This window comes from Tiliqua scincoides, chromosome 6 (assembly GCF_035046505.1).
Source record: "Tiliqua scincoides isolate rTilSci1 chromosome 6, rTilSci1.hap2, whole genome shotgun sequence".
NCBI classification, from domain to species: domain Eukaryota; kingdom Metazoa; phylum Chordata; class Lepidosauria; order Squamata; family Scincidae; genus Tiliqua; species Tiliqua scincoides.
In genome coordinates, this window is record NC_089826.1 from 16729185 (window position 1) to 16746299 (window position 17115).

The 17115-nt window shown below is 40.7% G+C and overlaps 1 protein-coding gene across 1 annotated transcript in view; it reads left to right on the plus strand.

Annotated features, from left to right (window-relative positions):
* Nucleotides 1–8033: 8033 nt before the first annotated feature.
* Nucleotides 8034–17115, plus strand: part of BMPR1B (bone morphogenetic protein receptor type 1B) — a 133372-nt gene continuing 124290 nt past the window's right edge. The window contains exon 1 of the mRNA XM_066631767.1: nt 8034–8113. The gene's annotated coding sequence lies outside the window, so the exon portion shown is untranslated. The remainder of the gene's footprint in view (nt 8114–17115) is intronic.

A 17115-nucleotide genomic window follows, 5' to 3' on the forward strand; every position in this document is an offset into this window, starting at 1 on the left:
TTTGAAAGTGCTATGAGGCAGTTTATGCTGGTGCTTGTTCCAGCAGCTGGGCAACTCATTAGGATTGGGCTATAGGATGATGAGGGGGCTGAAGACCATGTATTATGAGGACAGGTTGAAAAGATTGGGGGTGTTTTCGTTTGGAAAAGAGTTGGTTAAGAGTTGACATGGTAACATATCTGAGGGGCTCTCATGTGGAAGATGAAGAAGGTTTGTTCTTAGTTACTCTAGAGTAGCCGGTGCCCAAACCCCGGCCCTGGGGCCACTTGTGCCCCCGAGGACTCCCAGTCTGGCCTCCTGAGAGGCCCCAGTTTCCATTGAGCTCTGGCCCTCTGGAGATTTGCTGGAGCCTGTGCTCGCCCAACGCAACTGCTCTCAGCGTGATGGCCAACTGTTCGACCTCTTGTGTGAGCTGTGCGACGAGGTCCCCCTCCACTGCTTGCTGTTCCATGTCTGTGATGCAGCAGTGGCAGCAAAGGAAAGGCCGACCTTGCTTTGTGGAAGGCCTTTTATAGGCCATGAGCTATTACAAGACCTTATTCATTCCTATGTTACATCTCTAATGCATTCATTTATGTAAATATAGTCAAATTTGAAAAGTAAATTTAACTTTTTTCCTGGCCCCCGACACAGTGTCAGAGAGATGATGTGGCCCTCTTGTCAAAAAGTTTGGACACCCTTGCTCTAGAGCAGTGTTTCTCAAACTGTGGGTTGGGACCCACTAGGTGGGTTGCGAGCCAATTTCAGGTGGGTCCCCATTCATTTCAATATTTTATTTTTAATATATTAGCTAGACTTGATGCTACCATGGTAAGTGACTGCATTTGGGGAAATATTACAGAGCTGTTCTTTTAACAGGCTATTGTGTATATGATAGTAAATGGGACTGTCATAGTAGTAAATGGGATAGTAACTGGGTGGGATTGCAGCCTAGGATTGTTAAAACTATTCCTGCTTCTGGTGGGCCCTGACAGATTCTCATTCTAAAAAGTGGGTCCTGGTGCTAAAAGTGTGAGAACCACTGCTCAAGAGGGTTGGACTTCGATAAATGGGTTTAAGTTACAAAGTGAGAGATTTCAGTTAAACAGATTAAACAATTAAAAAGGAAGAAATTCTTGATTATATGAACTGTAAATCATTGGAAGAATCTTTCTCTGTGGTATGCTCTCCATCTCTAGAGAGCAGAAGCTGGGATAACCTTCTATGAAAAGCTGCCCTCACCATGGTGTACTATTATTAGCCAATCACACAGTCACATAACCAGCCTGCTGCATGGAATTGGCAGGTACATTTAGCAGTTGCCATAAATGTCAGATGTCAATACAGTATATAACATAGCAAAAACTTGTTTAATAAGCAGATGCAATTCCGTCCACGCACAGACCATCTTCCAAAACCGACGCAAGGATGTTTCTGCCACTGATAGGTTCCCATTGTCCTTGTGGTTTTTCTGAGCTCCAGCCTCTGAAGACCCCTTTCTGTGCCCTGTAAATGTTGAATTCCATGCAAAATCTTTTAGAAATATTTGGATCTCTGCAGTTAAATGTAGTTTATTTTTATACTGCATTTTGAGTAATGGGAGCATTTCATCTCTTAAATTCAGAGTTTGCTAATTTGCAAGGATGAAGAGGCAAACTGAAAGCACAACTCCAACACTTCCTGTGTCTCTTCAGAAGTTACACTATGGAACTGGTAAAACTAAAAAGAACAGCCTATTTATTAAGTGTTCAGTCCATAGTTTTGCAGCTAATAATGAATAAGCACCTACAATGATCTGTCAACAGTAAAAGCCTTTAAAGTCATGTATGATCTTCCTGCCTACTCCCAAGACTCTAAAGTATTTATGACTTGAAAACAAAGACGCTTATAGTCAAAGGTAAGCAACTTGCTGCTAAAAGAGCAACAGCATGCCCATAAAATGGAGAAAGGAGAAAATAGTTAATAATGGGCCTTCAACAGGCTGCACGGCATCCTGATTTTTTTCATCCAACCTCTGTCCCTGTAATCTTTTTGCTGAAAGCCACAAGTTCCCTGTGGCCCTGCATATAAAGAGTAAGCTCTCACATTGCCTATATTTTTCATGTGCTCGTTAGGCTGTGAGGAATGTAACACTACTGCATCATCATTTTGACCAAACAAAGAAGTCAAGGTTTCAGCCTCATGCTGTTGAGAGCAGTTGCAGATGTTAATGATATTTACAAATACAGACTGATTTGTGCTTCCTGTATTTGCTCCTATCCTTAACATCCTAAGGGCGCAATCCAAAGAGAGCCCTAGGCTGGTGCAAGTTCCTTGAGCCAGCCTCCTGGTATTGCAAAAGTGCCGTAAGGCACTTCTGTGCCACCAGGTGCGTCGGGAGGCCTGTGCAGGGGTCTTGCGCCAGCCTCCAGAGGCCTAATGCGGCCCAAGCAGTGCCAGCAGAGGGTAAGTAAACACTGCCGACGAGCTGCTGGTATAGGGGTCTGGAGAGGAGGGGGGAGTGGCATGGCGGGGACTTTGTAGGATGACAGAGGGTCGGCGGCAGTTGGGCCCATGGGTGGGCCAATCCTGGGAGGGGTGGAGTCAGGATCCAGTACTTAGGCCGGATCCTAACCACCCTCCAAGACAGCCCCGCCTAGTGCTGGGTTGTTCGAACATGTGCCACCTCTTTAAGTGGTGCAGGTCCATGTAGCTTCATTCAGCAGCACTCTGTTGGTCCCACTCCCCTCCAGGCCAGTCACTCCCTCTGCCCCAAAAGTCCTTACTGCAACATAAAGCTCTTCCATTGTTCCAGGGGGCATTCGTGGGATGCTGGGTGCTGGGTTGGCTCCAGTGATCCCTACTTGCATGGTCCTGTAAAAGTGCTTTACAGCACCCAGCACTGGCACTGGAGTTCAGCACTGGTTCTCCGAGCCCTTAGTGCTGGGCTTTTATTTTCTTGGTCTGCAAACGAAGCACAGATCTATTGTTTCTGCATGTTATTCATTTGCTATTCACCCATGTTATGCTTTTAGTAGTGTGCCCAAATTGCTATAGTTTTAGTAGTGTACAACCAAATTTAGTAGTGTCCAAATTGTGCTGAGTGACTTTTTGTGACTTTCTTTTTATTTTTGTGTCTGAATGTTAATCTATGGAAAAAAGGAGTCTTAGCCCTACAAATGTTCTAAAAAAAATGTGACAAAACTTTGCCTCCTCACAAACCTTTTTCTAATTGTCACTGCCCCTCCAGGTGACTTTTTACATGTCACAAAAGTTTCTTCTTGCTGGGTATGTGATGCAGCTACTCAAGAATCATGCAGCCAACATAGCACCATGTAACCAGTGAGATTTAGCTACATGATAAAAGATTGAAGCCAAATAAGTGAAGCCCAATCGGGACCCACTTTTTAGAATGATAATCTGTCAGGACCCACCAGAAGTGATGTCATTAACCTGGAAGTGATGTCATGGTCAAAAGTGACATGATCAGGCAGGAAAATTTTTTAACAATCCTAGGCTGCCATCCTATCCTCACTTACCCAGGAGTAAGCCCCATTGACTATCGTTGTTTAAAGCATATAAATTGTAGCCTGTTAAAAGTACAGATCTCTCCGAATGCAGTCACATGTTGATGATTAATATATTTTTAATATATTAAAAATAAAATATTGAAATGAATGGGGACCCACTTGGAATTGGCTCACGACCCACCTAGTGGGTCCTGACCCACAGTTTGAGTGATTTAATCAATTGAGTTGGATTGAAATTCAATAACATGTTGATGGAATATTCTACTCTCACCCTGGTCATATAGAATGGGCCAGATTATACCTGAAAAAGAAAAAAAAAATGTGATTTTGCCAACCAGTTTTTGTGGCTCAGTGAAGCGTGAGGGGGGCTGGTACAAACTGACAGCATACCACAGAGAATTTAAGTTCATAATGACTATAAGAATGCTTTTTATTGAGTTTATGTAATACCTAGGTAACTGTTACCTCTGATAAAGTTTCCTGGTTTTTTAGAACACTGCAGGCCCTGTTGCCAGGGGTGACACTGTTAACAAGATACTGAACTCCTGATGAAGGGATGCTGGACCAGAGACCATCTAGGGCCAGGGTGCCGAAACCCCGGCCCTGGGGCCACTTACTGCCCTCAAGGTCTTTCAATGCAGCCCTCAGGAAGCCCCCAGTCTCCAATGAGATTTGTTGGAGCCAACACTGGCCCAACGCAACTGCTCTCAGCATGAGAGCGACTGTTTGACCTCTTGTGTGAGCTGTGGGATGAGGACTTCCTCCACTGCTTGTTGTTTCACATCTGTGATGCAGTAGTGGCAGCAAAGGAAAGGCTGACCTTGCTTTGTGCGAGGCCTTTTATAGGCCATGAGCTATTGCAAGATCTTCATTCATTCATATAAGTTCATCTTTAATATATTCATTTATGTATACTTATGTAAATTTATTCAATTTTAAATGTAAATTAATTCTTTCCCCCCCCCCCCCGGCCTGGTCAGAGAGACAGTGTGGCCCTCCTGCCAAAAACTTTGGACACCCCTGATCTAGGGAATAGGTCAGCCAGTCCAAAGAAGATGAGATTGGCAGCTTTTCAGTTGGTCAGACAAGTTGCAGTTGGGAACCAAAGACCTAATCCTGGGACAATCATATGTATAGGTATTGATTCTAAACTAGGAAGATTTGCCTCGGTATATCACAGCAGTATCTTTCTGTTACTGTTGTGTATGTCATGGTTGTGTCAGTTTCTTTGTGACTTCTAATGGATTGGTGTGACCATGGTCCAATAATCACAAGTGGTGGTAGGAACAAGGATAACTCCTTATTCTCATGAGCTATGAGTGTCTCACAATGGCTGACCATCCTGGAACAATGTCAAGAACATTCCCCGAGGGGAGGCGTTCCTAGAGGACTCCTCCAGTGATTGCAACATAGTAAATTCTATTAGCAGCCTTATTTTCAAATCCCTTCTTAAATACTTCCAAGCAAAGGTAAAATGCACCAGCCTTTTGTCTGTATCTCAGAAAGACTTAATACTCAAATGTTTCTCACCTTATTTTTTGCTCCAGAAGAATGTAACTCATCTTCTTAACTTGCTGCATCATGGATTTGAGCTAGATATGCAATCTGGCTGTGTTAATGTCACTCTGCATTATATATTTCTCAAATAATAGCAATAATGCTTTGCATTTATGTAGCACTCTGGAATATTCTGAAGCCCTTCACATGAATTCTCTCTGTAGCAATTAGTTATATCAATTGGCAAAGTACTTTTGTTAGTGCATGGTATTAATTTTCAGCTATATACAGGGTGCTGCCTTGGTATCTGCGAAGGATCCATTTTCAGACTCCTTGTGGAAACTGAAAACCATGGATAACGAAATCCGTGGTTTTGGCCCCTTAAACCCTTCAAAGGCAATTGGAGCTGTGCTCCGGTCACCTCTGGAGGGCTTTCTGAAGCCCCCCAGAGGCCTTGAGCATCCACCCAGAGGGGCCAGGTGGGGTCAATTTTGGCTCAATGCGGGTCTGTGAGACCCACGTTGAGCAAGATCCGTGGATATAAAATCTGTGGATAAACAGGCTCTACTTTGTTATCCAAATGAAGGACCAAGACAATAAAAAGAGCACTGTGAACATGCTTTCAAATCTGCCTTCACTTCTTTATCTTTATATGTCTGTAACATATGAGACAAGTTAGTTGCCTGCATGTCTCCTTCTGTTCAGGAATGAAGTTCCTCACAGCTTTTAAAAATAAGACAGTACGGGTGTTTTCTTTCCCTCCAGGAAGAGTAGAAGCTGTTAGTGTTGGCAGCAGTGGTAGTGTGGGGAGAATTGAATTCTCACTTCCTTCAGTGCTCCCTCCTGTCCTTCCCCTCATGTGCAAAAAATTCACTTGTTACTAGTGCTGCTCCCTTCTCCTGCTCCTTGAAAAAAAGCATTCCACAACTACAGTGTCCACCTATCTGCAGCGGACAACAGTGGGGTACTAAGTTCCCCAAGAAGGGGAAGGTGGTAGCAGCAGCAACAGAGTAGCCAGCCAAGTGACTATAGCAGAGGTGGCCAAACTTTGCTTCACGTAAGAGCCACATAGGATAAACCTCAGATGTTTGAGAGCCATAAAACATGAACAATTATCACACACACACATTTTTATTGTTACATGCACATTTTGTTACAAAAAATTTATAGAAATATAAAGAAAAACATGTACATAATAATATTGATCAATGTATGTAGTTTTTAAACTGTTCAATTGTACTCGTTTCAAGTCATATAGTAAAAGGGATAAAAGCAACAATTTTAATGATAGATAAATTTTAAATTAGCATTTAAATTCTTGAATATATTTACTCACCATGAACATTAAACTTAAGTTTTCATCTCAATTAATACCTGGTATATAATTATAAAGCTTGAAAATTTCTTATTTACCTTGTATATTAATTGTGATGGAAGAAGGAGCTCAACCAACATAGTCGTGCGAGCAGCACATTATATGTCAGAGAGCCACATGTGGCTCAGAAGCCACAGTTTGGCCAGCCCTGAACTATAGCGTACCAGCTTTTGATTTGTTTTTAGGCTATGGGCACCTGTATGTTGAAAAGTGAGTACAAAAGTGTGTCAACAGGGCTGTGACCTTCTTGATACATGACATACATGTATCTTGGCCCATAGCAGAGCAGCCTACTATCAGAATTCTGTCTTGCGCAACAGGATGTGACAAAAGAGGAAGGGCAAGTGATTTCAGCTTTCTATTTTATGTTTCTGTTGTAATCTGCAAGAAGGAACCTTGTGCATCTTCTCTGTGGGAGCTGTATACCACACATGCAATTTATCTAAGGGAGATGTTAAAATGGCCCCTTTCCAGACTACAAAGGAAGCATTAAAAAGAGGAAACAAGTCACTCAACCTTCCTCTTTTGCCACTTCCTGCAAAGTACACTGCCTTCTCTAGTGTTCCTCTAGCAGCTACAAGTCTAGTTTTCCAAAAAGCTTCCTCTACTGTCCCTTCCATTTAGATCCTAGAAGAACAGGTTGGGGGGCCTCAAATGCCACCTGCAGCATCCCTGTGAGTGTGCCACGATGCCCTACGGTGTCACTACATACACTTTGGGAACCCCTGCTTTAATGAATTCACGCTTCCCATCTCTCCCTTCCCGCTGCATCCTATCACCAGAATCTACTCCTAAGGGGGGTTGGGTGATATTCCAGAATAAAATGACATGGGCAAGCTGCAACATGAGGTGACCAATGAAAATTGGATGCCCCCATCATGCACTAACAGAATTGCCTTCCATGTATTCCAGTGAAAACTTGTGCAATATGTGAAAACTTGGGACTCAAACTCCTATCACATCACTGAAATTACTCTTTGTTCTCAGGCATTTCTACTTGCTGCTGTTGATAAAATCTCCATACTTTTACACACTTATGAAAATAAAACATATGGATAATTTTTTTCTTAAGAAACCAGTTGTAAAGAATGTCCTTCCAGAAAATTTTCACATCCACATTATGTGGTAATTAAATTTAATGAGTCTAACGGAATAATATTTAGATACGTAAAGCCATAAAGGGGATTGGAGATTAGGCCATTTAGCCAAAACAAAGGTAGTTCTTCCCTCTCCTCTTTTTTTTCTTTCCACCTGCTTGGAGAAAGCTCTGTTTCTTTAGACAAGCCCCATAATTACCCTTCTGTGCCTGACTTGAGCCTCCAGGAAAGGCCCACAGCATCTTGTAAAGCTGGCAGCAAAATGGTATTTCCAGGCAGGCACAGAGCTGCAGGGTAGGGAGCCAATTCATGGCTTTGTCTGAGCAGCTGAGGACTTCAGCTGAGTGTGTACCATGGTATACAGTAACACAGACCTGTGCCACGAGCAAGCAAGTGCTGGGGCCAATATTTATAGACCACTACATAGCGGTTCTAGAAACAAGAGACACGCACATATGCAAGAGGGGAGTAAGAGCTAGCATGGGCTGAAATGAAGGTGGATTTTGTAGCACAGTTTGGGATTTTTGTAAGTTGAGTTTCATTGCATTTATACAAAGTGCATTTTTCCCACCTATCAGGTATAGAGCTGCTTTTGTCGGTGAATCATATCAACCTTGTTCTAAGGACACAGAGGAAGCAGAAGACGAAATCTAAAGGTATGTGACTTTTTCAGTTTCACCTTTACACCAAATGCTGTTGCCTGGTTGCATTGCAGTGCCCTTTTGAGAGCAGCACAACAGTGACAACACGGCGATACATTTTGTGGTTGCTTTGTTAGCCCTGGCTGTTGGTTTATGATTGTTCTGGTGAGTCCTTGTGAGCAAGATACGTAGCCGGTAGAAGCATTAGTCTTCATCCACTGGGAAGCAAGATTTGTAGCTGGTGGGAGGAAGGCATGTGGGGTGAAGAAAGTTTCATGATTCTGTCTCATCACAAGTAAAATCTCATGCGCTGAAAACGTATGTTTATGAGTTCTTTACCTTGACATTTTCTGCTTCTAAGCGTCTGTTGTGACAGTGAAATATCTGAGTGAATCCAGGTGTACTAGGAATTGATTTAGATGCTTTCTTCTTTCACCCCCCTTATAAATAGCTCAGAGCCAAAGCAACACATTAGGTAAGCCATTTGTTAGTGAACGTCTGTGTACTGTTAGACTTCAGCTTTGCATCACTGCAGCAAATCTATTTGCTTAAACCAAAGTCTTCTATATTTAGGCATACCTGTGTAGCTGTGCAGGTGGTGATGGTAAACCCTGTCCCTGCCTGTGACTTACAGCCCCACAGTATCAGAGTGTCAGAGGATGTTCACACATTTGCCCCCTTGGCTGTAAAAATCAGGTATCCCCCACTTTTATATGTGTTTGGGACAACAGGACCAGGATCAGGTTTGAACAAATGAATCTGTCTCCATCATGTGGAATTCCTTCCTGACACTGAGAGTTAAGGCTACTTGCACAAACTGACTCTAGAGGAATGGGAGAACTGTCAGTAGCAAGAAATAAAAATGGTTGTGGCTTTCAGGGTAATGGATGGACAGGTGTGTAAGAGAATAGAAAGGATGTGAGATTTCATATTTAGCAAAATAACTACAAACAATATGTGAGAAAGGAGCACTTTCACTGAAAACATCTTTCACTTCACTTCACCATAGTTTCTTTGCATGCACAGTTCAAGGAATGTAATGAGAGCCTTAAAGAAAGGATATATGGAAATGATGATAATTATCCAATGCATAAATGTAGACATATGTTTTTATCACATAAAAATTCATTTACTTCAAGAAAATTAACCCACTGAAGTACAGTTTTCATTTGTCAGCTCACACTTTTTTTCTTAAAAGTTAGAAAAAGAGGAAAAACAGGTGACCTGAAATTGTTTTTGCCTTTCTGCTGGCGCCAAGGGAAAACTTGTGCATGTTCCCCATGGGTGCTTTAAACTCAATTCAGATAATGTAGTTCTACCATGTGAAAGGTAGTATTCTCTAGTGGGCTAAGAGTATGACCTGGAATTCCCTATTTCAGATCTCGGTCTTGAATTCAGTAGGTGACCTCAGAGCCAATTTAGACACATAGTTTCTTATCATGATCAAATCTCCATGATTATAATATCCATGATCAGATCTCTCACATTTGTTGAAAAGGGCAAATGGATCCCTGGAGTGTAATGTTTTTTCCTGTTCCATTTTCCAAATAGCTTCCCTCCTGCCATAAACTGTTATTTGCCCTGCAAGGCAAAATATCCTTGGGGGGGGGGGGGAATGTCATGTTCCTTGTTTAGCTGCATCCTCAGGCGATCAATGAATGCTAAATGAAAATAGTGAAGATGGACAATCTGTCCAAAAGGGCTCAATGGCATAGCAAGGGGTAGAAGATATTGTAAATATCAGCCACCCTCAAATGAAAATTGATGCAAAGAAAGAATCACCTGATTCAGGTGCTTTTTTCTAGTTTCCCCCTTGAGATAAATGAAAGATTGAAATAATAAGTTAAAAAGTTTTCTATTAGGAGAAACAATTATTGCAAGCAGGCTCTGATACTTTGATGCTGCAATCTGATGATCACCGATTACCTGGCATCAGGTGGATTTTTTTCACACTAAGTACCCATAACAGATAATCCTCATCATATACAGATTATAGATTCTACTATGTTCCAGTTATAGTTTGCAGATGTGGGCTGAAGATGTGGGCATATAAACAAAATGCTCATTTATCCTGAGTGAGGACATGATGTTATTGCATTTGGCCAGATAAGAAAGTGTCTGTGAAGTGATTTTTTTTCCTCATTAGCAAATGAAGATACAAGAAATCTTAAAATTGGCTTCCCAAAAGCTGCTGCAGCATAATTTTTTCTCTGTTTTTATTTATTTTGCAATTGCCTTGACTTTTTTTGATTTTTGTTTTAAACATTTGCCTGGGACATAGTGTAACTTCCACTGACATCCCATGCGAACTTACCTGGTAGTAAGCCCCATTTGAATAAATGGGTCTTATCTCTGAGTAGACATGCATAGGCTTGTGCTGTTAGTTGCAAAGAGTTTGAAATATTCTTTCTGTAGATTTTTTTGCTATCTACACTTTCAGTAATTAAGCTGCGGTGGTCTTTCATATACGTCCTCTTCAGGCTTTGCCTCCACCATGCATATATTGAATGTGCAAAGGGCTAAGTGGGATTACATTTGCTTGTATCCCTGTGATCATAGCACATTCAGCAGAAGAAGGGAGTTCTAAACATTTCAGAAATACTTAAATTTAGTATCAAGCAACATCCTCCCACCCCTAGTTTCATGCCTGGGTTTAGGGTATTTTGTTTTGTTGAATTCTGGGAAACACATGATATGTTCTGCTTATATTATGGGCATTGGAGGGGAGGTGGGCAATGAGAGAGATCAACCATAAGTACAGGTGGGGAAAAACTTTTTTTGTGTGTATTTCAGTGTTTTCCAAAGGTAGAAATGCAGAAAGCTGTGTTTTGTGTTTTTACTCAAAATTTACATTATAAATTATAATCACTTTAAAAGTGTACTAGGTAGATGATAAAGTGTCAGCAGATGAAGCCACCCATGCACTCCCCATTAAATAATAAATAAAAATCAAATAAAATGGTTTGGTGTTTTTTTTTGCACATTTCAGGGTTTTTTTGTTTTGTTTTTTTACAAAAATGAGAAGTGCAGGAAGCATTGTTGAGTGTTTTTATTTCATTATCACAGTTTTCTTCCACCTCTAATCATAAGGGTCTGTCAGTGTTCTGTTTTTTTTATAAAGCAAAAATGCTATGGAAGCCAATAATTTTATCACTGACACTTACCATTATGTTGGGTGTGGGAAACACATAGCCTTTTGTATTATACTGATTAAGGACCAGGGGCAGTGGCAGAGATTTGGGTTGTCATTCCCCCATGAGCAGATCAAGAATCACATTGGTAGAAATCAAGTATAACGGTTCAGATCTCTCTGAGCCATAACCATTTTGTATCCTTCCTCCCCACCAGGAGACCTTCCCTAATCTTTGAGTTAAAACATTGAAGGTTTTAGCTGCATTCCTGCATCAAGTAGAACAAAATAACTTCCAGGCTAAACATCTACTGTACAGATATCATTCTAAGATCTGATAAAAACTTACTTAAACTTAGAGGCTGAAGAGATTGGGAAAGGACTGTATCTTTTAATTTGCCATTCACTTTTGAAATATTTTTGACCTATTCATCTTGCGGGTGGAAGAGCGAGGCAGAAGAGGGATTATTATGTACTTTATTCCTTAGCTGGTGCTTGGGGAGCATGTGGTCCTTTTAGCCAATACACTGGTTTAGGTGCCACTGGGATCCATGTGTCATTTGTGACAGATGAATGAAACATGATGATCTTTAGCCATCCAGTTTACATAGGCAACCAAGAAGGGAGAACTGGTAGTGTATATCTTTTTTTTTCTTTTAACTCTGAATACTGTGATGAGATGAGGCCTTTGGCTTTGCTATGATAAATTCACCCTTGAGAAATCGCCTTCTTTCTCAGCAGGACTGCAGCTATACACATTTTTCTATATCCTTCATGGTCTAGATCATGTTACCATATGCTTAAAATCATCCCCAAGGTCAGCATATCTTTTCCTTGGTGCCAGTGTGCTGAAGCAGGACCTGATGCTTTTGTGGAAAACTGAAGTAAACCAGTGAATTGAGGTTATTTATTACATATTTCCCTACTCCCAGAAGTGTAAAGTATGACTTTTAATTAACAAGATATTGTCCTTGTGCATTGACTTGGAAAATTACATATCAGTATCCACATTGGTTTGCTGACCATTTCTTACTTCCCAGTGGCTATATATAATATCCTTTTCTTTCTTAACTGTCATTGGTTTCCTGACTTTATTAATTAAAAAGCTATGACAAATTGCAAAAGATAGCTGTAGAGCGTAGAGCAATTTGTTTGAAGTGCAAGAAATACCCATATTCCATTATGTGCCTCCACATTAACATCATTCGCATGGCTACTAACCATTTGAAACGTGATTTCCATGTTTATTGTTGGTACTCAGCTGGTAAATCAAGTTTAGCAAGTCAAGCAATAGGTAGGAGGAAGCAGAGCGACCTAGGACACAGAGTTCTGTTTTAAAAAAACAAAACTTTTGATGGCTATTTTATTTTTTCCCCCCATTATAATGAATCTCTTTACAGAGCAAAGAACCTAGTTGGCTAATTATTAATGGGAAGCCTTTGAGGAGTAGTTACTTTTAAGCCTTTTTTGATGCCAATTTATGAAATACATTACTTAAAGCCTGGATCAAAAATTAGAAAGCTGGCTTGGGGAAGGGGAAGAAACGGGGGAGGATATGAAAGCACAAGTATGGGGAGATCTGGGAGGATGCTTCTCTTCTCCCATGGTTCTCCTTTAGTTAAATTTCCAGTTATTTATGTAAATGAAATGGTTTACTTTCTCCTGACCAGGTTATTGAGATTAATGTTATGTCAGGAAGTACAGACTTCATGACCAGTCGGTCCAAGCAGGTTTGCCTCAGGCATAATTCCATACTTTGAGGATTACAACATGTCATAAGCAAGTTGCTTATGAAAAAAAAAGCCAAAGTGCCAGGAGTATTTGCAGGCCCAGTCATCCAGAGCCCAGTCTAGGAGAAGCATTTTGGATGCAGGTTTTCTTTTTCTTTTTCATTTTTTCTGCCTCTTTGAAGACCACTATTGTCTAGTCTAGCTTCCTATAGGGGTAGAGGAAAATGCATGAAGGATCTATCTAAGAGGTAGTTTGCTGGTCAAAATGACTTGACTGAAGCATGAGTTGTACAATACAGCATTCCCTGATGCTGCACAATACAGCATTCCCATGAGAAGCAATGTCACAGGTTGTAGGACAAGCTCCTTGGTACCATCCTGGTAACTTAGTGTCAAAGCATATGCTTTGTCTGTATCGAGTTTTGGGCCTTTTGTCTCTATTTAAAAGAATTTCAGTTACAGAACCTGAGATTTTAGAAAGCTTTTTCAGGAAGGTTGAGCTAGACAGAGAAATAGTCTGGACAAGGCAGCTCTTTATACCCAACCTGATCATGATGATAGTGACAGAGGGAGTATTTATTCCTGTCTTTAAAATAAATTTAAAGTTTCTGCCTTTGCCCAGTAACTTAAAATTGCAGCAGTTCTTTCCTCCAAGAGAGTGCTTTATTTGCTCTTTTACACAAGTCCACCCCAAACCTTTTAGGTTAATCTCCAGCACCTTGATCCTACAACCATTGGTGGGGATTCTTAAAGTTTCATTATGAACCTTCATGAATGTGGTGAAACTTTTTCTTTTACCAGTCAGGCTTCCGAAACTACATTGCCAACCAATTCAGTTTTAAAGCAGCATGTGATGCAAGCAACAAAGTGGATGTGGTGGTGGCACTGCTCAGGGAAGCGAATGGAAAGAGCCCACTGTGCATATGGACCTGTCCCAGTGCTAATCTGTTTTTGCATAAGTATTAATTTTAATGAAACATAACTGTGCTGAAATGTGGGGCCAGCTGAATTGTAAGGCCAAGGCCGTGTTTTACAATTAATGACATTTATTTGACCTTCTCTTGCTCTCTCTTTTTTAAATAATACAGGAAAGAAGAAGCTATTTGTGGTTTAAACTAATTCTACATACTCCCTCTAGTGGTTAGAATTAGACACGGGATACTACTTGCTAAATTAATGAGTTTGCTCTGTGAAAATGAAACATAAATCAATAGCAAGAAGATTCCTGATCCCCTGGCATTTTATCAAGATGCATATTCCATTCACCTTGGAAATCTTGAGATTTCCAGTTTTGAAGGGGTTGGGAGAATTTCTCTCACTTTCCAATCAGATAAATTTTATCTTGTGATTTAAATAATGTATCATTAACAACTCATGAACTCTAAGCTGTTCAAGCACTTTAAACAAAGTTTGTATTTCAAATATTTGTATTTATTTAAATGCAATTTTGTATTTCAGTGTAATGTTTTTACTTATTTAAATTATTATTCCTGCCATTCTCAAAGGCTTGAACATGATCAAAACAAAAATAAGCCTTAATACACATGATATATAAATTATACGGGTAAACATGATGCCCAATATGTGTTTAAAGAATATGAAGCATTCAGGTGCATTTGCAGGGGTGTAACTGGTATAATACCAAACCAATCTCTCACTGTTTGTGCACATCTGAGTGCCCTTATATCTGTACAAACTGAATATGAATAGGCTCTGTCCACACAATCACGAATCACTGAATAGGCCAGGGGTGGCCAACCTTTAAAATTTACGGTTCCTGGACCCTTAACAGTTGTGTAGAAGAGGAAATTTCAGCAGGTGCAGCTTGTCATCTCACAGATGAGATGCTTCCTGGGCCCAATACTGATGCATGAGGACTTGTACCAGCTATGTACTTAGAGATAACTAATAGTCTAATTACGTAACTAATAAGTTGAAATTACTATAAGTGATAAATTGTCTTTGTCAGTTGCACATATGCTAACATTTGTACAGGAGCTGTGCTTTTATGTTATTTTCATTCCTAAATCTGCCATGTACTCTATCATTAAAATGCACAATGATAGCTATTTTAATTTATTCATTTAAAAGAATGATATGCCCACCTTTCCTCTTAAAAACTAAACTCCCATGAGAACAAAGTGCTTATTTCTGGCTATTATCTGTTTCTTGAGCACACTGTATGAAATGAATTTGATACCCCTGGGATAGAGACTAGTCGGAAATTGTTCAGTACAGTGTAGTCTAAGGAGGGCTACTTCAGAAGAGGTGCACCACTGCCAGCGTTAAATCCAGCAGAACACCTCCCTCCCTCACAGATGAATTTACCACCATCTCTATTCACTTAGGGCCAAATCCTATCCAATTTTCCAGTGCTGGTGCAGCTGTGCCAACAGGGCATGATGCGCTGCATCCTGCAGTAGGGCGGCAGTCATGGGAGGCCTCCTCCAGGTAAGGGAATGTTTGTTTCTCTCCTCAGGGCTGCATTGGCACTTGAAAGTTGGATAGGATTGGACCTTTAGTCAGTCTCTTCTGGGCAGCACTAAGCAACACTGAGCAAAGATCAAGCAGACAAGTATATGGCCTCACTCTAGAGCAGTGGTTCTCAAACTCTGAGGGAGGTTCTCAAACTCTGAGGATTGTGTCCCTAAGGGGTTGCTTTCATTGTACTCGGTGAAGACTGCTGGATGCTGCAGGAGGTGCGGGAAACATTGAAAAGTGCATCTTGAGTGCGTAATGCTTTTATTTTTTATATGACATAGGGCACAATCCTAACCAGGTCTACTCAGAAGTAAGTCCTGTTTTGTTCAATGGGGCTTACTCTCAGGAAAGTGTGGTTAGGATTGCAGCCATAGTATCTTTGCCAAGAAGTAGCAGAGTGAATCTGATTTTCTACAGGTATTCCATCACACCTGTGAGATTCTTAACATGCTTAGACATATGGTTGCTATAGATACAATGTTGTCTAATATATTTGAGGAGAAAAGGCTTCGTTCCAATTAGCATTGTTTTACAATGTGCTACCCAAGGTACGTCTGTACATGCTTTCTGCTTGTCTGCCAAGGACAAGCAAGTACATCTGCTTGCTTTTCTGCTGTCTGATGTTAATCCTGATATATCGCTCAGGGTGGCCCGTTTCTGCCATGCTGCACAGTTGATAAGAAAGAAAATCGAGAATATAAACTGATGATTTTATGATTTTATATATGTGTAAAGGGATGTTGGTTTTAATTTTGTGTATTTTGTTGTGTTGATTTGTGACTAGCTGGTCGGATGACCATTAATAAAGTATCTGTATCTTGTCTGCCAAGGACTATTTTTGCTGCAAGTTCAGTAAGATTTTTTTTTTCATTCAAGGCTATCATAAATTACCTATAATAGAGATCTGATACTCAAAGGATTAAGTTTATCTCTTCTCTGTACTACATCTGGCTGCTTAGAAACAAACATATGTGTAACTGTTTAGAGGAATGGCATGATGATAATTTTAAGGCCATCTCATATAGAGAGCCTTTCCTCCATTGTTCTTTGATTCTTGTAGAAACTAATACAGTATAGTACTCTGAGTGGATTTCTTATGGAGATATGTCTTGCAGGATTTTTCCAGGTGCACCATTCTTATCCCCTGTGAACAGCTGTGTGCAGGCTTTTTCTCTCCTCCCCCTGGCCAGATAAAAATATTATAGTATATTGGCAGTCCCCAAGATGTGTAATGAGAATTTGGCAGTGAGACTGGGCAAATGTTGTATTATTCTTTTTAGAACAGTCTGCCAAAAGTAGTTCTCCTCTGTAAGTCCTGCTGAAATGAATGGGGGGGGGGGGTGCTCCTCTCTTGCAGCTCCTAGTGGATTTTTTCTAACTCTAGCCCAGGGGTGTCAAACTCATTTCATACGGAGGACCACATAGCATTCATGATGCCTGCTGAGGGCCGGAAGTGATGTCATTAGGAAAGAAGTAGGAACTCATTAGCTGCAAATAACAAAAGAGAAAATATATGAATCTTGATCATATTTCAAGATATGGGAGAGCCCAATTTTCATGTGGGCTGCCTTTTCAGCAGTAACACCTCAGCACTACTGAGCAGATGAAAGCCTAAGGGCCATATAAAAAGTTTCTGCAAGCCGCATCCGGCCCCTGGGCCTTATGTTTGACACCCC